The sequence below is a fragment of the Natator depressus genome, chromosome 3 (assembly GCF_965152275.1).
Source record: "Natator depressus isolate rNatDep1 chromosome 3, rNatDep2.hap1, whole genome shotgun sequence".
Taxonomy (NCBI): Eukaryota; Metazoa; Chordata; order Testudines; family Cheloniidae; genus Natator; species Natator depressus.
The window spans coordinates 127,894,823-127,917,661 of record NC_134236.1 but is presented as its reverse complement, the minus strand read 5'-3'; the positions used below and the strand labels follow the sequence as shown (position 1 = coordinate 127,917,661).

Sequence of the window (22,839 nt, the reverse complement as noted above, 5' to 3'; positions counted from 1 at the left end):
TTTACTGCCTTACCCATTGTCTAGTATATCTATAAACTAGTTATTTTATTTTAACATTTTGGTGCCAGGGTGGAGTACTGTATATTTTATTGCTTTATGATGTTGACTTGTACCTTTGGCTTCTGTCCTGGCTTAAACTGGTGTAACCAAGAGCATAATCTGGCTCACTCTATGAATCTTCTTTACACATCAATCCCTCCACCCCACTGATAATCTTTGTTGATCTTATCTGAACTGCACCTAGTTTGTCAATATCTTTTTAGCAATGAAGTTCTCAGAACTGAACACAATATTTCAGACAGTCAAGTAGAGCCACATAGAGGGGAAATATCACCTCTTTGTTTCATTATTATTTTCTCTTTGCACCCTAAACTTGTACTGACCATTTCACAGCAGCCATATAGTATTACAAACTGAAATGTAGTTTGCTGTCCACTTTCATCCCTAAATCCCTTTCAGCATTGCTGTTTCCTATATATTCCCACTGAATATATGTGTTTGAGATTATTTTTCCTTTGGGAAACAATAGGCATTTATTCAAGTTGATCGCTATTTTGCTGTACTCTGGCCATTTTTATCATTTCTCTCTGATCCTCTGTATCATCTCTTTGCACTTGTAGGTGTTCTTGGCTCCAGTATTTGAACAACTGCCTTATCTTGACATCAGGTGAGCAGGCCTGGAATATTATTCTCGTTAACAAATTTTCTGTTGAATTTTAGTGCTTAGGAAAGATGCTGAATTTACAGCCATGGAGATTAAAGTCCTCTCTTTATCCATATAATAAGTAGCACATGGGACAAGGGAGCACCAGTGTCCTTAACCTCCTCTGCCAATAAGCTTTTCCCTGCCTACTGCATGGAAAGCCAAGGGTGCAGGGTATTCAGTTTCCCTGTTCACTCAATTATTACCATAGCCAGTTAGTGCATTATATATTAGGCACACTTCAAACACCTTTTTCTGAAATCCACTATCCCACTTGTGACCCTAAGCATCAGGATGGGCTACCCCAAAACCTCAAGCCAAGTTCTATGTCTTGGAGACCAACAGAATCTGTGAAATAGCGTATAAGTCATTGCTAGACTATAGTTTTAATTGTATTATAGATACAGCAATAACAAAAGCAAGAGTTAAGAATGACACACAAGAAAATGTGTACAGGGCCTGACTCTGCTCTCCCTCGCGCCAATTTTGTTCTGGTGTAACTTTACTGATTTCAATGGAGCTGCTGCTGATTGACACCCATATAACCAAGAGGAGAATCAAGGTAATGTATTTTGGGATACTAACAGTCAAATTCTCTGTGGGTATAAATGGGCACAATGCCTCTGACTCCAATGCAGTTTTCCCCATTTACACCAGCAGGGAATTTGGCCATAAATCTGCAGGCAAATTTCCCAAAGCCATTCAGTCCCAGACTAAGACTCTATTGTCAGAACGATGAAAAGCCTTAAGAAAATATTGTGCTCCCTTTATTTTAATAACTACTCTCTCTGTCCTTCCATTTCATCAATGCTTATTATGGGTCTTCTTATGGAAAGATTTCTATTGACTTGAGCTGGAGATAAATCAGTCCCTGTGTTTGGTAGAAATCCCTTTGTGAAGAAGATGCTTCACTTAAAACATTTTTTGAAAATGTCTCCACATACCAAATGCTGTTAAATATTTTAGCAAGACTGATGGAGTCAAAAGACAATCTGTATAATCGTTACCTGAACACTTCTTCAGTAACCTCACCTCTTTCAGTTCTTCATAGGTTATTGTCATAACATTTTCATCATCAACATGCTTGCTCCATTCACAAATTTAGTCAAAATAGGAGCCCCAAGGCACTGAAGGACACCAAAGAATCATATAGATTAATAATTATTAACATGAATAATGGCGAAAGACTGAGTATATTTCTTAAAACCTAGACTAATAGTTAGAACTTCAGACTGACCCCTCTGCCAGGCAGCATAGTCTCATGGCACTCTTGAAGAAGATTGTTAGAGCTTGATGTTCACTTAGCCCACTAAAGACATAATAGGATTTAGTCCAATTCCGGGTACCGGAATTTTACTTAGAAACCTTTATGTTCCTTTTATTCCTCAAACACTTTGTCTGGAAATTAATTGTCATCCCTTAACTATTAAAATAAGGTGAGAGATGCAGGTAGGTTGTTTTGCCTGGGTTTGAAAGTTTTTGGTTATTTACTGTGATATTTTTAAAAATGCATTTGCTATTTGTTCATTCGCCAACAATAGAAAGCCACCTTTTAATAAACTGATTTGTGGCAGGCCAGACTAAAACAAAAGTCACATCTGTGGACTTTGCAAACAGGGAAAAGGGTTCCCCAGGTGAAGGCAAAGACGGGGGCTTTATTTCAATTCCCCTTCCACTCCCTTACAAGGCAATAAAAATGTGTCCCCTGACATTCTTTGGAGATATCTGCCTCAAAATCCTTACCTACCAGTGAAGGAAATGGGGAGTTCCAGTTTACTCTGTTCACAGAACTTTAGCCTTGGGCCCAAAAGCTTGGGTCAGCAATTTGGGCTTCCTTATAAACTCTAGATTGCTCCTGTGAGACTGTTTCTTCCTTGTCCTCAGTGATTTTTATAAAAATGATACATGTTCCCACAATGAGCCCCTTTTAAAAGAAGATTGTCTGAATTTTTAAAGATCCTTCTATTAATCTCTGTCATTTTTGTGATAAAATAAAATGAAAAAAGAATAATGAATCTGGGTTACAAATTCCATATTTTCAGATTTAGTCTACACATTGAATAATTGGGATAGGTAGAAAAAGGAACAGTACTTTTTCCAGTCATGAAAGCTGTGAAGAACTCATTCCAGGTCTCATAAGAGGGAAGTGGAGACATGCCATTGGTAAAATGGTAAAAAGATGTAGCTATGTCTTTAGGATTTCGAACAAGCACCAGAATCTAGACAACTTATATATATGTATTATTTCTGGAGCTAGAAATAGCAAAAGAGCAGTATCAGAAAAATAATAATGTTTAATTGTAATATTGGTAATTTCTTGGACCTCATATATTAAGCACAGAAATAACAATGTAATCCTATATGCAAATGATGTAATTTTTCATTATTCCTCATTAGATTTCAAAGATTATTGGCTACATTCACTTAAGTGTGCTTGTCCTGATCTCCCCAAATTAATTATACACTATCTGCATGTGCTTTGTCTGAAACAAGACTCCTTCACCCATCTGTGTTAATGAATATTCTTAAAATAAACTGGATTAAAAGTTACGAGGACAAAATCAAAGGCCATATTGGAAAAAATAAATAGTGGTACTCAAGCTCCATCCACACCGAAGCCCCACCCACTAGTGACACCAAAATGAGAGACCACCCACAATAGACTGTGTAGCAATTCCTCTATCAGTGGACAATCCCTCTTCTACTGAGTGATCCTTATGGGGCTGGATACACTCTCAGACTTCATTGTGCTGTGATGTGAAGTATCTATGCTGTACTAGACAGAGGACTAGGCCCTAAAAGTGGCCACAATGAGCACTCTGTACCTATTATGTAGACTTTAAAAATGACAATGGAAGTCTAAAGAGGCCTGAAAATTCTACTGAAGGACATATGTCTACAAGACATTTAAATGAGCACTCACCTTGGCTTTATTTTTGAAGATGGACTCAGGTAGATTGTGCGGAAGGAGATGAGTAAATATAATTCTTCTAGAAGATAATTTCTCCATTCGCTTTAATACAAATTGAAAGAAGAGGAAAAGCAGACAAATCAATTAATGCAACATTACATTTTCTGTAACCCTATGCCAAAATACCCCATTGCTGGTGTATCAGTGGCTCTAGAAAGCTCTGCTGAGCTGATAGCAGTTTTCATGTCTTAGGAGTTCCGTGATTTTTCTGGGATGAGTGTCTCAAATATATAGACACCCCTGAGTGTAGTAGAATTGGGAAGAGACCTGGCTAATACCCAACAGATAAAGTGAAATATGATTTCACACTTCCCCCTACGTCATGGAACACATCTAAAAGTAAGAAACAGAATCTAACTGGGGAATGAGGGAAAAGGGAGATGAGCACTAAAGGACGTTGTTTGGGGTCAAAAGGGGGAGTTATAAAGATGGGGGGGTCTGTTGGGACTAAGAGAGAGGGGGTTGAGAACCAGAAGAAGGAAAGAGGTTCTGGTTGGGTTCTGAGGGGGTGTGAAAGATGGGACAAGGAGAAGAGAGGAACGTAGAAAAAAGTGATAACTCAGAAAGTTCAGGACAACCATCTGAGCTCTGACTCCTCTTGGCTGTATCTTTCAAAGAGTTCCCATCAGTAACTGGCATCCTTGTTTGCAGTCTCAGCAAAAAGGCCAAGGACTGAATAGGCATTGGGGATGGAGCTACTCTGTCACCTCTAGAGCTAGCTCATCTAGGTCATGACTAAGGCACATTGGCAAGACAGCACAGGGAACCTCTCACTAACTCTGCAGAAGTTGTATCTCTTTTCTGGATAAATGAACTTCGCCTTTGACAAACACTAAGCTCACATCAGAAACAAAACTAAGTACATGAATGAAAATGTTAACAAATACACAGACTGGAGGCGGTGAGCAGCAGAGCAGTGATGGATTGAATCAGCCTGGTACTGGTGCAAGAGGGATTTCATCTAGGATTAAGTACCCAGGCCCGGATCCACAAAGGGACTTAGTCATTGCGATGCTCAGTATTGCATTACCTGATTTTTAGGTCCCTAGAAAACCACAGGAACCACACTGTGATCCACAAAGCCTGAATTAGGCAACTGAGGCTCCCTATACAATGGATGGGGAGAGACAGATGCCATACAATGCGATCTGCAAAGCCAGCACCCTGGGGAGGAGCCACCTAAACTAGCCAATGGGAAACACAGGTGAGAAGGTGTATTCTAAGCCCTCAGAGATAGTGCTTAGGTCCGGGCTACAAGGAGGTGCCTATCTCTGCTAGTGATCCACAAACTGGGAAAAGATAGGCACTCCTCTGCCTCAGTCACATGTGATGCTGGCAGACCAGGTGCCAGCTCATGCCAAGGCCCCTATGCCTCGACTGAACACTGGCAAATGCACAGCTGGAAACCAGTCTGGCTCACCTGTGTGTTCGTATTGTTAAAATCGGTATTAGGTTTATAAAAGAGTGTAGTGTTTAGACATTATGAAATGCTTGTAAATTGCTGCCTGCATTAATCTTACTTATAAAATCTGTATCCCGTGGTATACTGTAATATTTAAGTGTTTGTTCGATAACTGTAAAAGTGTTTGCTCTGAAACTGTAAACCCCCACAGTCAGAAAAGAAATATTACCAAGTGTGAAATACTAGTTGCCACAAGAGGCTTTATGTCTTGCCCAGCAAAAGAAGGCCCATAAACACCAGACAAACCATTGTGGAACATCAGAGGATAAAAGACTTTGTTGATTGCTCCCCCCTACATCCATGAACAGGAGATGTACATGTGAACTTGTCCCAACAGCTTGAACTCTGGTGGAAGGGAGTAAAAATCCCTGACAAGAAGAAACTGTATCTTTATGCTGCTTGGACTCTGAGGGGCAAGGATTACTAAACATAAGCAAAAGATCCCTAGTGTTTGGCCTGGGTTAGCCTTAAAGGATATATAGACATTGAATCATAGAATCATAGAATATCAGGGTTGGAAGGGACCCCAGAAGGTCATCTAGTCCAACCCCCTGCTCGAAGCAGGACCAATTCCCAGTTAAATCATCCCAGCCAGGGCTTTGTCAAGCCTGACCTTAAAAACCTCTAAGGAAGGAGATTCTACCACCTCCCTAGGTAACGCATTCCAGTGTTTCACCACCCTCTTAGTGAAAAAGTTTTTCCTAATATCCAATCTAAACCTCCCCCATTGCAACTTGAGACCATTACTCCTCGTTCTGTCATCTGCTACCATTGAGAACAGTCTAGAGCCGTCCTCTTTGGAACCCCCTTTCAGGTAGTTGAAAGCAGCTATCAAATCCCCCCTCATTCTTCTCTTCTGCAGACTAAACAATCCCAGCTCCCTCAGCCTCTCCTCATAAGTCATGTGCTCTAGACCCCTAATCATTTTTGTTGCCCTTCGCTGGACTCTCTCCAATTTATCCACATCCTTCTTGTAGTGTGGGGCCCAAAACTGGACACAGTACTCCAGATGAGGCCTCACCAGTGTCGAATAGAGGGGAACGATCACGTCCCTCGATCTGCTCGCTATGCCCCTACTTATACATCCCAAAATGCCATTGGCCTTCTTGGCAACAAGGGCACACTGTTGACTCATATCCAGCTTCTCGTCCACTGTCACCCCTAGGTCCTTTTCCGCAGAACTGCTGCCTAGCCATTCGGTCCCTAGTCTGTAGCGGTGCATTGGATTCTTCCATCCTAAGTGCAGGACCCTGCACTTATCCTTATTGAACCTCATCAGATTTCTTTTGGCCCAATCCTCCAATTTGTCTAGGTCCTTCTGTATCCTATCCCTCCCCTCCAGCGTATCTACCACTCCTCCCAGTTTAGTATCATCTGCAAATTTGCTGAGAGTGCAATCCACACCATCCTCCAGATCATTTATGAAGATATTGAACAAAACCGGCCCCAGGACCGACCCCTGGGGCACTCCACTTGACACCGGCTGCCAACTAGACATGGAGCCATTTATCACTACCCGTTGAGCCCGACAATCTAGCCAGCTTTCTACCCACCTTATAGTGCATTCATCTAGCCCATACTTCCTTAACTTGCTGACAAGAATACTGTGGGAGACAGTGTCAAAAGCTTTGCTAAAGTCAAGAAACAATACATCCACTGCTTTCCCTTCATCCACAGAACCAGTAATCTCATCATAAAAGGCGATTAGATTAGTCAGGCATGACCTTCCCTTGGTGAATCCATGCTGACTGTTCCTGATCACTTTCCTCTCATGTAAGTGCTTCAGGATTGATTCTTTGAGGACCTGCTCCATGATTTTTCCAGGGACTGAGGTGAGGCTGACTGGCCTGTAGTTCCCAGGATCCTCCTTCTTCCCTTTTTTAAAGATTGGCACTACATTAGCCTTTTTCCAGTCATCCGGGACTTCCCCCGTTCGCCACGAGTTTTCAAAGATAATGGCCAAGGGCTCTGCAATCACAGCCGCCAATTCCTTCAGCACTCTCGGATGTAACTCGTCCGGCCCCATGGACTTGTGCACGTCCAGCTTTTCTAAATAGTCCCTAACCACCTCTATCTCCACAGAGGGCTGGCCATCTCTTCCCCATTCTGTGATGCCCAGCGCAGCAGTCTGGGAGCTGACCTTGTTAGTGAAAACAGAGGCAAAAAAAGCATTGAGTACATTAGCTTTTTCCACATCCTCTGTCACTAGGTTGCCTCCCTCATTCAGTAAGGGGCCCACACTTTCCTTGGCTTTCTTCTTGTTGCCAACATACCTGAAGAAACCCTTCTTGTTACTCTTGACATCTCTTGCTAGCTGCAGCTCCAGGTGCGATTTGGCCCTCCTTATATCTTTCCTACATGCCCGAGCAATATTTTTATACTCTTCCCTGGTCATATGTCCAACCTTCCACTTCTTGTAAGCTTCTTTTTTATGTTTAAGATCCGCTAGGATTTCACCATTAAGCCAAGCTGGTCGCTTGCCATGTTTACTATTCTTTCGACTCATCGGGATGGTTTGTCCCTGTAACCTCAACAGGGATTCCTTGAAATACAGCCAGCTCTCCTGGACTCCCTTCCCCTTCATGATAGTCCCCCAGGGGATCCTACCCATCCGTTCCCTGAGGGAGTCGAAGTCTGCTTTCCTGAAGTCCAGGGTCCGTATCCTGCTGCTTACCTTTCTTCCCTGCGTCAGGATCCTGAACTCAACCAACTCATGGTCACTGCCTCCCAGATTCCCATCCACTTTTGCTTCCCCCACTAATTCTACCCGGTTTGTGAGCAGCAGGTCAAGAAAAGCGCCCCCCCTAGTTGGCTCCCCTAGCACTTGCGCCAGAAAATTGTCCCCTACGCTTTCCAAAAACTTCCTGGATTGTCTATGCACCGCTGTATTGCTCTCCCAGCAGATATCAGGAAAATTAAAGTCACCCATGAGAATCAGGGCATGCGATCTAGTAGCTTCCGTGAGTTGCCGGAAGAAAGCCTCATCCACCTCATCCCCCTGGTCCGGTGGTCTATAGCAGACTCCCACCACTACATCACTCTTGTTGCACACACTTCTAAACTTAATCCAGAGACACTCAGGTTTTTCCACAGTTTCGTACCGGAGCTCTGAGCAGTCATACTGCTCCCTTACATACAGTGCTACTCCCCCACCTTTTCTGCCCTGCCTGTCCTTCCTGAACAGTTTATAACCATCCATGACTGTACTCCAGTCATGTGAGCTATCCCACCAAGTCTCTGTTATTCCAATCACGTCATAGTTCCTTGACATCACCAGGACCTCCAGTTCTCCCTGCTTGTTTCCAAGGCTTTGTGCATTTGTATATAAGCACTTGAGATAACCTGTTGATCGCCCCTCATTCCCAGTATGAGGCAGGAGCCCTCCCCTCACAGACATTCCTGCCTGTGCTTCCTCCCGGTATCCCGCTTTCCCACTTACCTCAGGGCTTTGGTCTCCTTCCCCCGGTGAACCTAGTTTAAAGCCCTCCTCACTAGGTTAGCCAGCCTGCTGGCAAAGATGCTCTTCCCTCTCTTCGTAAGATGGAGCCCGTCTCTGCCCAGCACTCCTCCTTCATGGAACACCATCCCATGGTCAAAGAATCCAAAGCCTTCTCTCCGACACCACCTGCGTAGCCATTCGTTGACTTCCACGATTCGACGGTCCCTACCCAGGCCTTTTCCTTCCACGGGGAGGATGGACGAGAAGACCACTTGCGCCTCCAACTCCTTTATCCTTCTTCCCAGAGCCACGTAGTCCGCAGTGATCCGCTCAAGGTCATTCTTGGCAGTATCATTGGTGCCCACGTGGAGAAGCAGGAAGGGGTAGCGATCCGAGGGCTTGATGAGTCTCGGCAGTCTCTCCGTCACATCGCGAATCTTAGCCCCTGGCAAGCAGCAGACTTCTCGGTTTTCCCGGTCAGGGCGGCAGATAGATGACTCAGTCCCCCGGAGGAGAGAGTCCCCGACCACCACCACCCGCCTTCTCCTCTTGGGAGTGGTGGTCGTGGAACCCCCAACCTCAGGACATCGCATCTCATGCCTTCCAACCAGCGGAGTCTCCTTCTGCTTTCTCCCCCCAGACATATCATCTGGTCCACTCTCCGCAATGGTACCTGTGGAGAGAACATGAAAGCGGTTGGTTACCTGTGTCTGTGTTACTGGAACCCGGACATTCCGCTTACCTCTTCTGGAGGTCACATGTTGCAAAGCTTCCTCACTGGCCTCTTGGCTCCTCTGTGCAACCTGCTCTATATCTTTAGAGCTTTGTGCCCCTAGAAGCCTATCCTGTGTTTTGTCCAGAAAATCCTCAGTTTCTCGTATGCAACGCAGGGTCGTTATCTGTTGTTCCAGACCTTCAATCTTCTCTTCCAATATGGAGACCAGCTTGCACTTTGTACAGACAAAGCCGCTTCTGTCCTGTGGAAGAAAGACAAACATGGCACATCCAGTGCAGGTCACAACAGCTGAACCCCCCCCTTCCATATCACCTACCTACTATGAGCTTCCTCAGAGACGTTTGCAAGATGTAAGCCTCCCTGGGCTCACTCCAGGCGAACTCCCAGGCAAACTCCTGCTGTGAGCTGCTCTGCTGTCCCCGCTGCTCAGCTTATTGCTTATTATAGAAGCTTCTACACCTTTTGGAACCTAAGTGTGTAATTCATTTACCTGCTTTAACCTTGTAAATAACTCTCTCATCTCTTTTTCTTAGTTAATAAATCTTTAGATAGTTTCTTATAGGATTAGCTACAAGTGTTCTCCTTTGTGTGAGATCTAAGGTGCAACTGACCTGGGTAAATGACTGGTCCTTTGGGACTGGTAGTAATCTGAATATTGTTGTGATTTTGGGGGTAAGGGGTAAGGAGCTATGTTTCACAAAAGCAAGCTTGCCTAGGTGGCCAGATAGACTGAAGTGCCCACGGGGACGGTCTGTGGCACCACGTTAAGGCTGTTATAGTGCTTGAGAAGTTCACACTTGATATCTGGTTGGTGAAATGTAAGTATAGAGTTCACAACTAGCTTCGGATTTGTGCCCTGAATCTTAACAATGTGCCCTGAGATTGGGACTCATGCTCTTGAGACACTCCAGACAGCTTGACAGTATGCTGGGCTTGATCTGGTAGGTGTGCTCAGAGTCAGCATTTCTCAAATGTGGCCACCATGGCAGCATGCGGCCACCAGGGTTTTTTCTTGCGGCCACGGCCTCCTGGGCTGTGGGAGATGGGGGGATGTAGCTGCCCGTCCCCCTCCCTTTGCTCCTGGACGCCCTGCCTTGGTGTTGATTGCTGGGGCCACAGTAGGGGTTGGGCCCTGCCCTCCTCTGGAGACACCTGGGCCATAACAGTGGAGGAGCAGGCACCCAATGAGTTCCCCTCCTTCCCGGGGGCGGTGGAGCTCAGGCTTTGGGCTTCAGCCTGGGGTGGTGGGGTGGCAGGCTCTGGCCACAGGGCTTCGGGCTCCAGCTGTGCAGCAACAGGCCCCAGGCTCCGGCGGTGGGGCTTCAGGCTCCATCCCCCTGCTGCCTCCCCTGGAACCCCATCCAGGGCTTAATTTGTTCCCAGGCTTGGCAGGACTGAGTAAGTCTGCAGTTAAAAGTGATACTTGTATGTTTGTTAATATCACTTTTCACAATGGACTTACTAGCTAGCAATAAATGAATGGCAATGATTAGGGTGTGTACATGTGCAATTTATTTGTTTTTCCTAAAGTTAATTATGTATTTTAGGGAAAAGTGCAAGAGCGGCCACCAGCAAGAGTTGGTGGCCGCACTCTGAGGCTACCAAAGAATTTGTCCTCAGAACCCAGATGTACATAAAACAACTGGGGTGGGGTGCAGGATGGAAACAAGGAGGAGAAGGAACACTTCCCTTTTAATCTTTAGTCCAGTGGTGAGAGACCCCTCCTCCCCCCGGTTCAACTCCCCCCTTGTGCCTGATGAGGTGAATGGATTTGAACAAGAAACTCCCACCATTCATGTGAGTGCTCTAATCAGTGGACTATGGAGTGACTCTCTTTTTCTCACCTAATTAATATGTAATTAGTCAATTAAAGTGGAACAACTTCTGTTGGAGAGATTGAAGGAGGCCCACATCAGGAGATCCCATAGTCCAGTGGTCAGAGCACTCACCTGAGAGGTGGCAGATTTCTGTTCAGATCCTTTCTCCTCATCAGGTAGAGGGTGGACTTGAACCAGTGGTCTCTCACATTCTGCTGGGCTAAAGAGTATAAGGGAGGTGGTTCTCTCTTCCACCGCCCATTTTGGGTAGATCTAGGCAGCATCTTGAGCATGCCTACTGGATTGGACTCAGCACACCAGTTAGGCAGAGGAACACCTATTTTCTCCAGTTTGTGGATTGCACAGGAATTAGTGGGGAAGATAGACATCTGGATGCCTAGGGAGGTAGCTGTGCACAGGCCCAGAGGCAGAAACATAGGTGCCTAGAGAATTTTTACTGAAAAAACTTAGGTGACATGTGAGTTTGGGCACATGCAGGGTTAGGTGGCAGCCAATCAGGAGTTTTGTGGATCACAGTGGAGCCTAAAATTGGGACTTACCCACCTAAGAACCTTTGTGGGTCTGGCATTTCCATTCTATTCCATGGTCTTTGTATGGAACTCCTCCGTACACCCTATTTGGAATAATATATTATTGAGTTTTTGTAAGTGTCTCATGTAATTGTTATTCTCCTCCAATTGCATTCTCCTCAACTCTTTCTGACTGCCCATTTACCAGCATTTCCCCCTGAACTGGGTGGCGCATGCAGCATCTATTCTAGTCACAGCAATTGCGGTAGTTGGACAGAGACCTTGCTTTGCAATGGGTATTTCACACACCATGTTGTCATCAATTATATGTGAAACAGTATGTCTTAGCAATTTCAGTAAGTGTTCAGGGCCAGATCCTCAACGGTATTTTGGCACCTAACTCCTATTGATTTCCATGGGAGTTAGGCGCCTAAATACCTTTGAGGATCTGGTCCTCAGTTCCTACCTGATATTTCTCAGCATCTCCAACTTCAAGGTAAGGAAATGCTTCCAGTTCCTCATCATTCAGGCTATTTGTTTCATCTTCATTATTTTCTGCAGATGTTGTTACCAAGTCAGTTAAGATCTGGCCAACCCAATTAGTACCTTAAAAATTCACAGAACTGGTTTAAAAACCTTTGGGAAAAAATAATTTCTCAGATTTGAATGTATATACAGCAATTGGAAAGATCTGTACAGAGTATATTAATGAATGGACAAGAAAAATCAATGAGCTTCAAGGAGCTAAATAAATTAAGTCTGGGCCTGGCAGACAAACTGGGACCAGACTTGATAGCAAGAGCTCCAAGGCTTCCTAAAAGAGTATAATTCAGGTCTGTTCTTTTCCTATTGCGGAAGAGAAGCCTATCTAACTTAGCTTGTAGTGACATGAAAAATACCGTGAGGCTAAATAGGCATATAAGCTGTTTGTTGTTTTGAAATATTTTTTTTTAATGCTTATTCCACTGCAAATAAACACACTGATTTTAAGAAGGCAGTTGGTCACTATATCACTGGTCACAGGCTCCCAAAGGGAAGAAATTCAGGTTTCCAGTTGAACCTGAATGGTAATAAGTGATTGGCATGGATGTGGTGTTGAACCCTGGTCCCCATCGAAGGGTGGGGAAGTTGTGAAATTCAACACCTGAGACAGGTAAGTGCATGAAGCCTAACACCTGAACAACAGGTACACTGAGAGAGACTAGACAGGGGACAGAAATGAACACAGCCTCAGCAGTGTGACACTTACCATACATGAAGTTCAGATGTACAGAATTATTCAGTTAGATAACACAGGAATATTAATCAAAATCAACAAGAAATATTCTGGTTCTGCAGTGCATTGTACTCTCTAGCTGATTCTGTTGTCAAAACTTTGTCAAAACTCCTGTTAAGCCAAATCCATCCCTGATGTGACTCCAAGTTACATCAGGATTGAATTTGCTCCATTAACTTCTGTTCTTGATTACATGTTATACAGTAGAAGCAGTATATGGGAATTATTAAAACCATTTACATCTATTTTAATTAGGGTTGGAAACCAACAGAATGGAGAATACAGCCCCATTTTATACCTATTTCAGTAGTTCTAGATTAGTTATAAGAGAAGTTTTCCTCCTCTTTTTTCTGGTGAAAGTTTCATGCATACTTTTCTAAAGACCTGACTGGGACTTTAAAAATCTAGCCAAGTCTGAAGACTGTGCTGTATAGTAACTTATACTAGTAGGTAAAGTTGTACACAGAACTCCAGTTTGTAAAACTGCCTAGGAGAAAGTGATATTTTGATGCATCAAGTGTAAGAGAGCATAGAGTGACTTCTCACCCTTAGCCTTGCATTTCCTGACATTTGTGTGCTGGATTTCTCAATCTTTATTGTTGCATTAATGACAGTTACCCCCATGCCCATGGAATTTTTGGAAGAATAGGGAGAAATGCCAATAGAGCAGATGTGGGATAATCTGCCTCCCACGTGAAGTCTGATTCTCATCTCTAATAGCTAGAGATTGGCTTAAGCCCTTAATCATCACATTTAATATCTCTTTCAAAAGTTTTATCAGAATTATGATAATTAGATAGTTATGTCTTCCATGTAAATGTCCTATCCCTTTTTGAATCTTCATAAACTCTTTGCTTCAGTGACTTCCTGTGGCAATAAATTCCAGCATTTAAAGTTTCATAGAGAATAATTTCCAGTTTCATCACCCAAGTAGGACTGAGTGAAATCTATGGAAAGAAAAAATTACAAGAATTCAGGGAGAATTATTCACTAATTCACTTTGCATGATTTCACAATCCTAACATGTCAATTTTTCAAGAAGTTTCAGAAAACTGCAATTTTTTTAATAGGAAGAAACTAAAAGAAACTAAAGCGCATGAGAAACCAAATGCTAAATGTTATGCAAAAATACATATTTGTAAATGTTGCAAATATAACAAAATGCACAGTACTACAAAACAATATATATGCACCATAGAAGCAAGTAATGTTTTCTGTAAAAACCATTACTTTGATTTTCCTAACCTGTACATTTAAATTTTTAAATAGCAATGGCATTTCTTTGGCAAGGAATATGAGATAAATCATTTTTCTTCTCTCATTTATATGAATAATTCCCATTGCCATATCTTCCTAACCAAGGTTGTTTTACATAAACTGGAATAATTCATTCACTGTTTTAACTACAGCCTGGTTATTTATAATTATATTACACCTTATATTTTCATAGCAAACACATTATATTCACTGGTTTTAGGATACCCTGCTAGGATCACATCCTCCTGCCTGGCTTCAAAGGACTCAAGAGCCTTGACTATTTCAGGACTGCACACAGTTGTGGGGTAGAGAATCCCGTTGTAAGAAAAAAGCAGATCCTCATGGTCCATTGTGTCACCAACAGCAATTGCCTTATCCACCAGATCAATGAATTTCTTCCTATGGTTTGCCATTCTTCTCTCTCTTGATGTAAAGCTGTATGCAGACAGAGACAGGTGCAGACGACCTTTTAGTAACCCTTTTATGGATTAAGTGAACAACATTTGACTCCTCCCTATTCATCTGTAGACAGCGATAGAGCCCCAGACAAAAAGCCTGATCCAGCTCATGTTGGGGTCATTTACAGTCCTATCATTCACATAAGTGGGAGTTGGAGAAGACCAAAAGAGGAAAACAAGGGAATTAAATTGCTTCTTAAGCCAAAACTCTTATATAATTTCAAAATATCACATGTAAAAGATTGCTGTAGAATGAGTACATAGTGCCCATGTACGTAATACATTAGTGATATGCAAAAAATTACACTGATGCCAGGTTCCTGTTGGGATGGTACATGCCCCAAAATAGGTTTCCCATGATAACCCTGCCGTTTTACATATGCGTTACAATGGGTTTTTTCTTTACACAATCACATCATTCTTTGAGTCCTGAGACCTGAAGAAGAGTGGCTTCCATATAGGGCTTATGGCTGCAGAACTCGCCTGCTAAGGTGGGTCACCAGAGCCTCCATTTGGTGGCCTTCAGGGTACAATGGCTAGCTCCTCCTTTCAGCCATACATTTTCTCAAGTTTGGAGTGAGATGATGGAGTTTTTGCTATCTAATGGTTGGGGGGATGGCTGATTTTTTTCTTTGATGAGTACATAATGTTTTATTAATGATTATTATGTTTGTATTAATATAGATCAATTAGTGTCTGTATCAAGGTATGAAATCCTGGCTCCATTGAACTCAAAGGCAAAACTCCCATTGACTCCAGCGAGGCCAAAATCTCTGCCTTGAGGAGCATCTATGGTCTCAGCCTTTCTGATACTGTATTCCCATGAGCAATAAGTCCCATTCTCCTCATTCACTGAACCCCATTCCCACAATCCCAATCACTTATTTGAAGACTTTGAGTTCCTCCTTAAATTCTACTCCTCTCTGCACAGGACCTTCGTAAATTCTTCAAGGAGAGAACTGAGACCATATTAGGTTTAGGGTGCGGTTTTGGTGGTAGAACCATGGCCCATTTTATTTCAAACCCTACCCCATTGGGATCTTTGAGGGAAATCTTAAGGGATTTCCCTCCTGCAGGTATTTCTTCAGAAAGGGGTGATTGGGCCCTTTGTTTGTTATGGGTGGATTCTTATTATCATAGAACATCAGGGTTGGAAGGGACCTCAGGAGGTCATCTAGTCCAACCCCCTGCTTCAAGCAGGGCCAATCTCCAATTTTTGCCCCAGATCCCTAAATCACCCTCTCAAGGATTGAACTCAAAACCCTAGGTTTAGCAGGCTAATGCTCAAACCACTGAGCTATCTCTCCCACCCAAATAAGCAATGATCAGGCACAACAGTAAGATTAGGTCATGCCAGAATGGAGATTCGTGGTGGAAAGCCAGCTAGAAAAAGTGAGTTTTGAGGAGGGATTTGGAGCAGAATTAAGTGTCTTGGCAAAAGGCCTGATAAAGTCTTAGTAATATGAGCTCTCAGTACAACATTCTGCTATTAAACATTTGCTAAGAGATTGGGAGAGAGCACGATACTTTATACAGATTATATAAAATGTGCAGAGTCACGACGCCATCTGAATCCACCAAATGTCAAAAGGGGAGAATGGCAGAGGAATGCAATTTTGTTTAAAAGCTTCTAAGAAGATGTTTACAAAAAGTGGAAAATTAAAAAGATTAGAGCACTTGGTAGTATCCGGTTTAATGAAATCCATCATTCTGCCCAGCTCACCACCTCCCAAAGGTCTAGGACAACAATGCAGTGTCTGAACTGCTCTTTACTGAACATAGAGTTTTGCAGGGTAAGTTAGTGGGCTTCAGACATGATGCCTACAGAACATTGGCGGCTAATAGCTAGGCTAGTGGTGAGCTGACTACTGCTTCTGATCTTCTGTTTGGCTCCCTTAACAGCAAGCAACAACTGACCTCTCAACCATACCCTCAACACCTACAAATTGTGCACACAGCTAGTCTAACCAAAAAAACCAAGTTCATATTACTGTCATGGTGTTCTGTCTTCTCCCCACACAATCCTGCTCTGGTTTTTTCAACCATCTGTTACATCTGGTCTTAAACTAAGGGTATGGCTACACAGAGCAAGCTGTTCGTGGGCTAGCCCACCCGAGCTAGCTTGAATCCAGTACAAGAGCAATGAAGACAGTGAATAGCAAGCTTTAGTGTAGGCACTACAAGCCCAGCATGGACCATGGATATGTGTTCAGCTCACTAGCCTGCTCTGAAGCCCGTAGTGTGCTGTCTTCACTTCTATCATTACCCATATTAGCTGATTCAAGCTATCCTGGGTAGACTAGCCCATCCACAGCTTTTGCTGTGTAGACACACCCTAAAAGTGTAAGCTCTTTGGGACAGGGATTGTCTTTTACTGTGTGTCTGTACAGCTCCTAGCACAGTGAAGACCCATCTAGGCACTATTGTAATAATAATAATAAGAAGAAGTAAATAATACATAATTTAATAATGAGCCCAATTTGGGAAGGATTAACTTCCATAATCTAAAATCATGAAGATTGTGGGTGAAATCCTGGAGTAACTGAAGTCAATGGGAGCTTTGCCATTCATTGAGGCCAGCATTTCATCCTGTATATTGCCAGTCAAGATTGTGAGGGCCTGCGAGATAACAGGATATCAACAGCAATAGCAGCAGAAAGATTGGGTCCTGAAAAGGGGTGTGCTGGGGAGGGTGGGGTACTAACTGATGTGTTAAGACTCTCAAAATGGTTTCAGAATTTGTGGCAGTCCTAAAATAGCTGAACAATATCAGTCAAATTCTTTTCCAGTTCAAACTGGTGCAGATCCATTGATGTCAATGGAGCTGCCTCTGAAAGAGATGATGAACACCAGCAGAGCGCTGAGTCTATTGTATCAACTTTGTAAATGTGATCTGCATTTTTGTGAGCTAGACATTGGAAGTATGAAAGCTTCGAAGACTATTGTATTGAGATAAGCCGGATGACATGGGCACACAGACTATTCAGAGATCTTTGCATCAATACATGTTATATATATGTGTGTATTCTTGGCTTGCTAGGTGGGTTTTCCATGGAACCTGGAATCACTATGGGGTGATTAATGCAAACTCCCAATCCTTCTTATGCAGATACTCAGCCTTTGAAGCTTTGCAACCTAAAGAAAGGAGCATTGACTGGTTTTATCTGTTTCAGAAGACCTGGGAAAGAAAGGCCCCAAAACTGTATAAAATGTCAGCCTGAGATGACTGAGGGACTCATTTTGATCCAACAGATTGACACAAACTTTTAACCAAGGGGGCAAACCCTGCTGAAGGATTTGACGAATTGGAATTTGCCAGCATTTCCATAAGAAAGATGGAGGATATCAGGTAAGCTTAGTATGCAGTTAGGCCTTTTCTTGCTTTATGGTATGTTTTTTCTGTAATGTTTTTGTCCTAAAATAAATATACTTTGCTTTATGAAGTGTAGGCGTGTAGGGGCGTGTGGCCCTCCCTCTCTGCCAGTCTCCAAGGGAGGCCACACCTCTTTTCTGTCATGTCCCTGGAGTAGCAGTATATCAAAGTGGGAAAGTTAGCAGTCTCAGCTCTCAGTCAGTGGAGAGCAGCCAGCAATTCCAGGGCCCAAACAGTCTAGAGTTCCAGCCCTCAAGTGGGGTACAATAGTTAGGGAGAGTTCAGGGGCCCAGTCCCTTGGACAGGGTGGGGCGCCTTGCAATCTAGTGCTCTGGCCCTTGAACAGGGGCGAGCACCACCCACAGTCTATGGGGTGCCGGCAGGGGTTAAGCACCCAGCGAACAGTCTAGGGCGCCGGCAGGTGCGAATGCCCCCCAGTCTATCATCCTGGCTCTGGGCAACAGACAAATGCAGGCCTCTTGGCTTAAGGAGGGGGAGTATTGCCACCCCAAGGGTGACATGACAGCAGGGATGCGGGCCCACCCAACTCCACCGCATCCCCGCCCAGGGTCCTTACAGTGGTGTGCTCCTGTTGGAGTCAGTAGGACTACTCACATGTTAAACCAGGCTTAACTATTTGCAGGATTGAGCCCTTAGATGGTTTGTCCCACTTGTGCTCTCAAGGGTACACTTCCAGAAGAAAGGCCACTATGCCCTAAAATGGTATACAGGTTGTCACATGCTTTTTCATGAGGAGAGAGAAATGTTCATTTCAAGAATGTCAGCTTGTAAAATCCCCAAAAGAGATAAGGCAATACAAGTTCAACTTATGTTAAACTAAAAAAAAAAAAAAGTGTTTATAGGCAGTTTACATAAGAGAAAGTAAATAAAAAAATGTTAGATATTAACCACCCTTGTGTGTTTGATCTTGTTGCTTATGTGGTAAAAAGCTCTTGGCCTTCTAACAGTAAAAACTTTCTTTCTCCATCCAGGGTGTCAAAGCAACCTCTGTGAGTGACGTCTGCTGAAAGATTGTGAAATCCGCCAAAAACCCATAGACCAACCTAGCCTCCAGCCTTTGAAGTAAACTTGTCACAGTTTACAATACAAGTTAGCATTTTGTTAACACAATGTCTTTTCAAGACAATAACTAACAAAATATCATTTCCTCCTTCATAGCATGTGGGTATGATCAGCAATCAATCATTTCCCAGGTTCCTGATTATTTATGTCCATTTCAAATGGAATTTGAACATGCAGAGGTTTTCCCAGAACTCAGTGTGCAAAGCTGATTGATAATTCGTAGAAAGTTTATGGTTTCACTAAAACTGAATTCTTTTCCAGGAATTTATAAAATGCAACATTTTTTTTGTTCTTACTTGAAGTGTTACATCATTTCAGCTTTTATCTTTAAAATAACCCCAAACAAAATAATATTAAGATTTTTTTTGTTCAAAATTTCTTGCAGGAAAAATCTTGGGTTTTTTTTCAGGCAACTCTAGGACTTTACAACTGTTTGAAAACTTGGTGAATGAGAGAGACCCCCTGGGCCTCTCTGAGGGAAAAGGAAGGTTTAGTGTGGACTAAATGAGCATTGATTTGGTCTTTCTGAACCCAATCTGCCTCAAGTTGTGGCTGTTCACATTATTGCTTGATTAGAGAGGGCTTTCTGCCTTAACCAAGTTCTGCAGTGGGTCTACCTTTTGGCTTTTGCTGTGAGCACTTGGCCATCTTCTGCACACATTATAGAGGATATGTGTATGTGTGTTCTATCCTATGTACACACAGCGGGCCAAGTTCTGCACTATTACCTTGGAACAACTCCACTAAGTTCATTTGGTTGTGTGATGTGAATGGTAAGTGCTGGACTCGGCCATTCAGAAACTGCTGTTCCAGATTTACCAGTGCACCTGCACACAGCCCCTCTCAGACATACCTCAAAGCTCCTTTCATTATTTATTTATTTTATTTAAGCTGAGACTGCAAATCTGTCTGACACAGCCAACTTTAAGCCTTCTATACAGCCTTCTAATTGAGACCTGTATTACTATGGTAAATGTTGAGGACTTGATTGTGGAACCCATACTTTTGGTGAGCACTTACTCTTATACATAGCATCAATGGGTTAGCAGGGCAGTTCACATGAGTAAGTACTCACCAATGTGAATAGGACCTAGTCTGCATTGGGGAACTGTACAAAAAAAAATTCAAACTCTTTTTGGAGCCTCAAAGTAGACCCCGCTCCAGTGAACAAAACAGTTCTTATAACTGATATAGTTAAATCTCCAACAGCTGAACCAGATTTGGTAAACTTCCACTGTGTTGTCAAGGCCTTTGCATTTCACTTTTGGATTCTGATCAGTTAATGATGTGTCATTTATGCTGGGCCTACACTAGAGAAATGAACCAGTTTGAAACGTTTTGCTTAAACCAGTCCAATTGATGTGTCCACACTAACCAGGCTGAATTGGTGTAAGTTTTGACCATGATCACACTGGCACTGGCTTAAGCAATTTCAGATACGCTGACTTCAGAGTTCTTAGCTCACTGTCCCCGGTCAGCTCCCAGAAGCAGTGTATTCTGAGAGATTTTCAAAGGCTACTGCCGCACTGTGTTACAGTAGTAGCAAGGGAACTAGTTCAGATAGTTGACATCTACACTGGCACCCACCCAGTTTAGACTGAACCAGTTCTTACACCTGTGGAAAGCCTAGTTGTCTACAGCTAATTCTTGGAATGCTTGTAAACCAGCTGGAGTCCTTGTGTGCCTGTGTAACCCACACACCTCCTGGGTGTGGTGTTCTGTCCCATCTAGTGGCACCAAGACTGCTTAGAGAGAGAGAAGAATGATTCTGCTCTACAGCCTTACCCAACAGGAAGTTGGCTTTTAGCTCATGTGGTAGAGGCTCATGCATTGAGGTCCCAGGTTCAATCCTGCCCACCCACGACCGGGGTCTGTCGGTGTTACACCTGGACAAACGTGTTTTACAAGTGTTCAAGGCAGTCAAATCAGCTTTTACACTGGCCAATTTCTCTAGAGTAGGCAAAGCTGAAAAAGCACATTGCATCCTAAGAGGCGTTACAACAGGTTTCAGTCCCATGGTCAATAAAATAAACATCTGAAATCTTATCAGAGTTTTCTGGCTGAAGCACCTAGTTTTCCTATTGTGTTTTCTTACTTTCCCGTAGTTTTCCAATCTGCCTCCATGTTAGCTGGTGGGTGCACTTGATATAGTTCAGTTTATGAATGCAAACATAATAACCCAGCGTGAGAATGCACCTTTAGCTTTACATGTTACTTTTTCTGAAAAACAAAGGATAGTAGTACCTGTTTGCCAAAGTGGTTTTATAGATTACTGGCTGCTACTAAAAGTTATGGAGTTCAATGGACTTTGAGAAGTAAGTATATAAATGTGACCATACTGGATCAGACCAATGGTCCATCTAGCCCGGTATCCTGTCTTCCAACAGTGGCCAGTGCCAGATGCTTCAGAGGGAATGAACAGAACAGGGCAATTATTGAGTGATCCATCTCCTGTCCTCCAGTCCCAGCTTCTGGCAGTCAGAGGTTTCGGGACACCCAGAGCATGAGGTTGTATCCCTGACCAAATTGGCTAATAGCCATTGATGGACCTATCCTCCATGAACTTATCTAGTTCTTTTTTTAACCCAGTTATACTTTTGGCCTTCATGAAATCCCCTAGCAATGAGTTCTCCAGATTGACTGCATTGTGTGAGGAAGTGCTTCCTTACAGGGCTCCCAGGCCCTACAGTATTACAGATAAATAATAATTATAGGTGCATTTTTGCACCAATGAATTTTTTTATTTTTAAAAATACCAACATACATTTTAGTTTTATCATCTAGTGATAAATATACTGTGAAAGGCTAACTCCAATTATTTTTGCACATTTCTTGCTTTAAAAGAGATTCCAAAATATCATTCTCTGTTCCTCAGAATCACAGAGATAAGAGAAAGGACAGGAAAGCATAAGGCATGGCAGTTTTTAAAGGAATATTAGAAAATCAGCTCCTCTGAAGAATTAGAACCTATAAAGGGGTTCCCCTCTACACCAGGAGCAGGTGCACTCATCGCCAATGGGAAGCTGGACTTGTACAGTACCACTGCCCTCTACTGGCTGGAATTAAAATTACTCACCCATGTCATAAGACCTATGCTTTTGAACAGAAGGACTGAATTGTATCCCCTTTGACTACAGCATAGTGATCATGTGGATGTCCTAGGCAGGTCTGGGAAGCACCTAAGAAGCACTGAGAAGGGTCCTGTGGTTACTCCCCCTCTCTCCTTCTTTCTTCCCCCCCCCTCACTCCCTCCCTCCCCTCAGGCTCTGTCCGTGCAGCACCTCAGGGAGCCAGAGTCACTGCAGCATGCAGGAGCAAAGCACAGCTTGGCCCCACACCCTCCTCCTGCTGCCTCTGGCTTCCAGCACTTAATTCTCTAGCACTTCCCTTTATCTGAACACCTGGTTATCCAAAAGTTTTGGATGGCCCCAGGCCATTTGAACAAACAGGAGCATCCTGTAATACTGTTCAACGTATTGCTCAGTATGGCACTGAGTGGTGACATATGGAGCTTCACGTAGATAATAATGGTATCAAAATATACACTGAAGACAACAGATATGTAAATGCTTTATTTAAATAGCATATATATAAAACATTTTCTTTCAGTCAAAAAATAAGGAAATTCACGAACTTTTGTTTAACAGTAAAGGTTAAGGTTAGTTAAGGTTGCTCTCATCAGTAAACCAAACCATTAAAAAACTAGGAAATCCAAAATCAAGGATTAAAAAGGA

At 43.1% G+C, this 22,839-nt stretch overlaps 2 pseudogenes; one reads left to right on the top strand and one right to left on the bottom strand.

The window, feature by feature from the left end:
* Nucleotides 1–14,604, bottom strand: part of LOC141984083 (sulfotransferase 6B1-like) — a 30,597-nt pseudogene extending 15,993 nt beyond the window's left edge.
* Nucleotides 1–19,097, top strand: part of LOC141984084 (sulfotransferase 6B1-like) — a 30,750-nt pseudogene extending 11,653 nt beyond the window's left edge.
* The last annotated feature ends 3,742 nt before the right edge of the window (nt 19,098–22,839 follow it).